This window comes from Lathyrus oleraceus, chromosome 3, assembly GCF_024323335.1.
Source record: "Lathyrus oleraceus cultivar Zhongwan6 chromosome 3, CAAS_Psat_ZW6_1.0, whole genome shotgun sequence".
In the NCBI taxonomy this organism is placed as follows: Eukaryota; Viridiplantae; Streptophyta; class Magnoliopsida; order Fabales; family Fabaceae; genus Lathyrus; species Lathyrus oleraceus.
Window position 1 is genome coordinate 439,193,181 of NC_066581.1, and position 6,000 is coordinate 439,199,180.

Below are 6,000 nucleotides of genomic sequence, written 5' to 3' on the forward strand. Positions count from 1 at the left end.
TGGCAAGGATCAAACTTCAAATCCAAATGCACACTTGCCTTGCAATCCAAGATGAGTTCAGATTATCCAACATTCATTTGCGGACTTTTGACAATGATTTTATAGGCCTATGCGCGCCCATGCACCCATGCGTCATCCATGACCAAATTTGGAAAGTGATTTCAAGTGTGCAAATATCAATGATTTCAGCTATAAATAGAGCCTCATATGCTCAGCAATGAAGAGACATTCGCGCCAGCTTTGATCCCCCATCTCAAACCCTCACTTTGCAAAGGATAAACCTGAGAAATTCATTTGAATTAGAGGTTGAATTTCTACTATTTTGAAATTCAAATCTCCAGGAATCCACAACCTTGTAAGCATCCAGTCCTTCTTCTGCAAGCAAGTGGAGTGAGATCAAGCACAAGCAAGATCAAGATCAGTTGAATCCAGCCCTCCATGGAAGGTATTTTCCAGAAATTTTGAACTCTTTGATTCTCTCAAATTCTTGCTCAATTCTATTGATTCTTTGGTTGTCTAAAGTCCTACCAATGTAGGCAAGAAGATTGAGTTGCTTTGAGGCCAAATCAAAGCAACTCAGTTCATGTACCTCAAATTTCAACTCCATGTATCTCTCAATATACTTGGAGTTAGAGTGAATTGAGGTTAGATTCGAGCTCAGTGCCATTTTTACTTTGAAATCGTATCCTTGTTTTTAATTTTGGTGATGGTTGATGGTGGACCAGTCCGGTGAGGTCCACCGGAGAAGAAGACCGGAGCTACAGCTCTGGCCATGCACTGGCATGTCTCACAGCCACAGGATCCTCTTGATTTGTTTTAATCTCAGGCGTCCATAGTGATTACCAACTGTGTAGCACACTGATTCAGGTCCATCGTGGATAGCGCGTTTCTGGCCACTTGATCTACCACCTCAAAAAATGAGTGAGATCAAGTGGTCCACGTTTTTTTCTGATATTTTAATTTTCATTTTAATTTCATTATTTTAAATAATTCATATTAAATTCAATATTGATCCAAAAAATATGGGACTTTCATCAAAAAAATTCAAATATTTTTCTCTTTCATATTCTGAATTAAAATCATTTTTTGGATCATTACTAATATTTTTCATGAATTAATTAATTTTGCATATGTTTTTAATTGTTAAAAAATATTTTTAAATGTCCAAAAATTATGAAATTTTTTCTCCAAGGTCCTTTGGCCTTGTTTGACCTACGATAAATCTCATGGCCATTTCTTTGATGTTTTGATGAGATTTTAGAAATTAGACAAACCATATTAAATTTAAATGCACTATTTTTAGTATTTTTTAATTTGAATAAATGCCAAATAAATTTGTTGACCAACTTGTTTATGTTTAACTCTGGTTGCTGGGCCTTGGTCAAGGTTGATTTGACTTTGTCAAATTAATATCATTGGATTTAGGGGATTGATGGAATGTACATTCCATCTCCCAAAATGAATGGATGATATTAATTTGGTAAAATTTCTCCTTTGACCAATTTGTGATTTGATTCATTCCCCTCTCACTTCATCTTATTCCCTTTCTTCATTCATTCATTCCATTTGGCCTATGATATCTCAAAGTCCTAATGCTAGTTGATTGAGAAATTAACATGAGTATGGATGAGATTAGGCCACACCTTTTGCATATTCTTTTTGTGTGTGGTATGTTTCATGAGCATAGTCTATTATACTATGTCTCTAACATGCATTAACACCAAAATTTTATTGCCCGGCCTCAAATAGTTGCGACTTCTACATAAGTCCAATTACGATTACTTAACATAGCGCTAAATTTGTGACATAAAAGGCATAAGCATTCTAGTTAGTGAGATCGTAAGTCTCCCCACTTTCATGGTATTGTGTGGAAACTTGGTCTTCTTTCCTTCCTTTGGAAGATGTTTTGGTTCAAGGATTCATGCTTGTGATAAGTGGGTTGAGTGTTCTCCAAATAATGTCTTGAAAATGAAAAGCAAAAGCAAACAATACTAACTTCTAACCTATTAACTACTAACTTTTAATTTCAAGCCTTACTTTAATGCAATTTACTTTTTAGCACTCTATTTCATTTGCCATTGTTCATATCATTCTAATTGTTTATGTTAGTGCAATTTTCACTTTGTCCACTTGGACCATATTGTGTGATATATTTTGCTTGTGCATACTTTGCTTGTTTGTGTGGTCTTTGACCATCAATGTACATAATAATAACAAAAAACCCTAAAAAAACTTTTGAGTAGACTGTTGGCTTGATCTTGGAAAAATGGACTTAGAATGTAAGCAACCTTCCTATGCTAAAGGACTTGGCCAATGCCAACTTGCTGGGAAACAAAGTGCTTGCAATTTGAACTTCATCAGATACATCTTTGAAGACTTCTCTAAGTCCATCTGTAACATGATCACTGTGAAGCTGTTATTTTGAACTTGTGACTTGTGGAATTCATCTGTTACATGGGTTATTTTGGAGAAGATCATGGAATGGATAAGCTTGGATGTGGCTATCTTTATTTGATGCCTTGCTCTTCAAGATAATATAATGGTGCATTTGTGTGTTGCTTGATTCTAAAAGTCCAAGGGAATTCTGGGCTTCTATTGATATTCTTGTCTACTGGATTGCTGCCCTTTTGGTCAAACATTTTCAACTCTAAACTTTTAATTTTGTACATAGGATAGTCTCTTCATCTTCTCCCCATTTATTTAATTTCAAAATCTCTCCCTTCATTTTTCAAAATCTTTTTTGTGTGAACTACTTTTGTTCTAAACTTTGACTACGTTTGCAAAAAGATAGAAACTTTGGCCTTATGCCATTGCATTTTCAAACTTCTTTTCTTAAATCAAACTTGCAAATAGACTTAAATATACTTGACTTAAAATTTCAAAAAAATCCAAAAAGAACTAATTCATTCAAACCATTTTTAGGTTTTTGTGCCTTTTAAACTTAATTTTTGTTAAAAATAATGCATCCATTTTGAAATTTGTATCACGAACTAGGAGGTTTTGATCAATCATTTTTATGTTGGTACGTAGGCACAAGACCGAAGTTCTTGTCAAACACAAAAATATAATTAATGAATTCTTTTCTCATCCCCCCATTCTATTTGTTTCTAAACATCACTTTATACCAAGTACATATGCACACAAAAAGGGCTCCCTAGGAGTACCTAGGACACTTTGGGTGCTAACACCTTCCCTCAGTGTAACCAACCCCCTTACCTGTGATCTCTGACTTTTTATTAGTTTTGATTTGAAAACTTCTTACTTTTGGGTTTTGTTCGTGCTTTTTCCCTTTCCCTTGGAAACAATAAAAACGCGGTGGCGACTCTTGTTATTTGATCTTTAGCTTGTCAATAGCTTGATGATCATGAATTTCCCGCTACTGTATATAAGTCATTTGCTTCAGATTCTTTAGCCTTTCCTTCTGAGTCTTTTTCTCCAAAATCAATATCCTTGAATTCTAGAATATTGATCTTCAAATATGCAAATTTCTCAACTAGCTTTTACCTTTTCGGGTGAAGCTTATCATTGAATCTAACATGAATTAATTCTTCAACAATTATTGTTTCTGTGTTAAAGATTTTGTAGCCTTTAGAGTGTTCAGAATATCCTAAAAATAAAGACTTTTGTGCTTTAGAATCAAACTTTCCCAAATTCTCTTTAGTGTTCAACATAAAACATTCACATCCAAAAGAGTGAAAGTAAGAAATGTTGGGCTTTTTGTTCTTCCACAATTTATAAGGAATTTTACCCAGAATAGGTATGATAGAAATCGTGTTCTGAATATAACATGTTATGTTAATTGCTTCTTCCCAAAAATGCTTAGCCATGTCAGTTACCTGAATCATGGTGCAAGCCATTTCTTGCAAAGTTCTATTCTTCCTTTCTACAACTCCATTTTGTTGTGGAGTTCTAAGATAGGAGAAATCATGGGAAATACCATTTGAATAAAAAAAATTCAAAAATGTTTATTTTCAAATTCTCCACCATGATCACTTTTGACTCTGACTATTTTGCAATTTACTTATGTTGCACTTGTGAGCAGAAAGTAGATAACATAGAATGTGACTCATCCTTGTATTTCAATAACTTTACCCATGTCGAACGACTATAGTCATCAATAATGACTAATCCATACTTATTACCATTGATGGAGGTAGTTTTCACTGGTCCAAACTAATCAATGTGCATAAGTTTTAACGGTCTAGAGGTAGAAACAACAGTTTTCGCTTTGAAAGATGTTTTAGAAAACTTGCCTTTCTAACATGCTTCACAAAGAGAATCTGAAGCGGACTTCGGGTTGGGTAACCCTTTGACTAATCCAAGCTTATTTAGTTGAGGAAATTCATCTCATTCTAATATGGCCCAAACTTTTGTGCCATACCTATTGCTCCTCATTAACAGACGTTAGATATTTTACATTTTTATCATCAAGATCAGAAAGTCTACTTTCATAAATGTTGTTCTTTCTCTTTCTGTTAAAAAAAATTGTACAATGTTTCTGACTAGCAGCCTTATAGGACTTTTAATTAAAAATGATATCATAACCATTGTCACTAAGTTGACTAATAGACAATAGGTTATGCATCAGACCATCAACTAAAAGAACATTAGTAATATAAGGAAGTGTATCGTTACCAATAGTTACAGAGCCAGTGGTATTTCCTTTCTGGTTACCTTTAAAACCAACGAAGCCTCTAGGCTTAAGTTCCAAATATTGGAACATAGACCTTCTGCTCGTCATGTGTCGCAAGCATCCACTGTCCAAGTACCATGACTGGTGTTTCAGATAAGTTGTTAAGGATGTCTCTTCAGAATCAAAGTCAATTTCTGATTCTAATAATACCTTGTCTTCTGGTTCTTCAGAACCTTTAGGATCATTTGTATTTTCCATCAATGCAACATTGGATTTTTCTTCGTCAAAATCTTCTTCGGATTCTGATTCATCCCATGTGGGCATCATCCCCTTCTTGCCTTTGGAAAAATTCTTCTTAAGCTTTCTATCCTTTTTCAATTTAGGACAATCATTTTTGTAGTGGCTTGGCTTTTTGCACTAAAAGAAGATAACTTCCTTTCTAGGACCTTTCTTCTTTTGTCCAGACGAAGAATCAAAATGACCAGAAGTCCTTCTGGCTCCTCTGAACTTCCCTTGACCATTGTGTCTGTGGTTCCAAAGTATGTTGACTCTCTTTGAGATTAGAGACAACTCATCATCATCTTCTGAGTTTTCATCAGATCCTTCTGATTCTTCCTCAGCATGATAACATTTTTTCTTCTAAGGCTTAGATTTTAGGGTAACAGATTAACCTCTCTTCTAAGGTTCATCTTCTTCGAGCTCAATCCCGTGGCTTCTTAAGGAACTAACACGTTCTTCAAGACTGATACTGTTGAGATCCTTTGCCAGCTTCAAAGCAGTTACCGTAGGTCTCCATTTTTTAGGAAGACTTCTGATAATCTTCTTGACATGGTCACCTGTAGATTATTCTATGCCCAGAACATTCATTCCTGCAACAAGCATCTAAAACCTCGAGAACATAGTCTCAACACTTTCATCATCTTCCATTTTGAATGCCTTGTACTTAAGGTGAAGCCCTTTGTCTCCTTTACTTGAGCATTCCCCTCATGAGTCATCCTCAGAGAGTCAAAAATGGATTTGGCAGAATGTCTGGTTGTTATATTCTCATACTCAGTATAAGAGATAGCATTTAGCAGTATAGTTCAGGCCTTATGGTGATTTTTGAAATCTTTCTCCCGTAGATCAGTCATAACACTTCTTGTTATAATACTTCCTTCAGCATTAACTAGGTGAACATAGCCATTGACTATAAGATCCCAAAGATCAACATCATAACCAAGAAAGAAGATTTCTATTCTATCTTTCCAATAATCAAATTCCTCACCATCAAATATTAGTGGTTTTGTACTGTAGTGATCTCTTTCATTATTTTTAACAATGATAGCAGTGTTAGCAATAACCATTGTTTCTCACATAAACTTGATCGA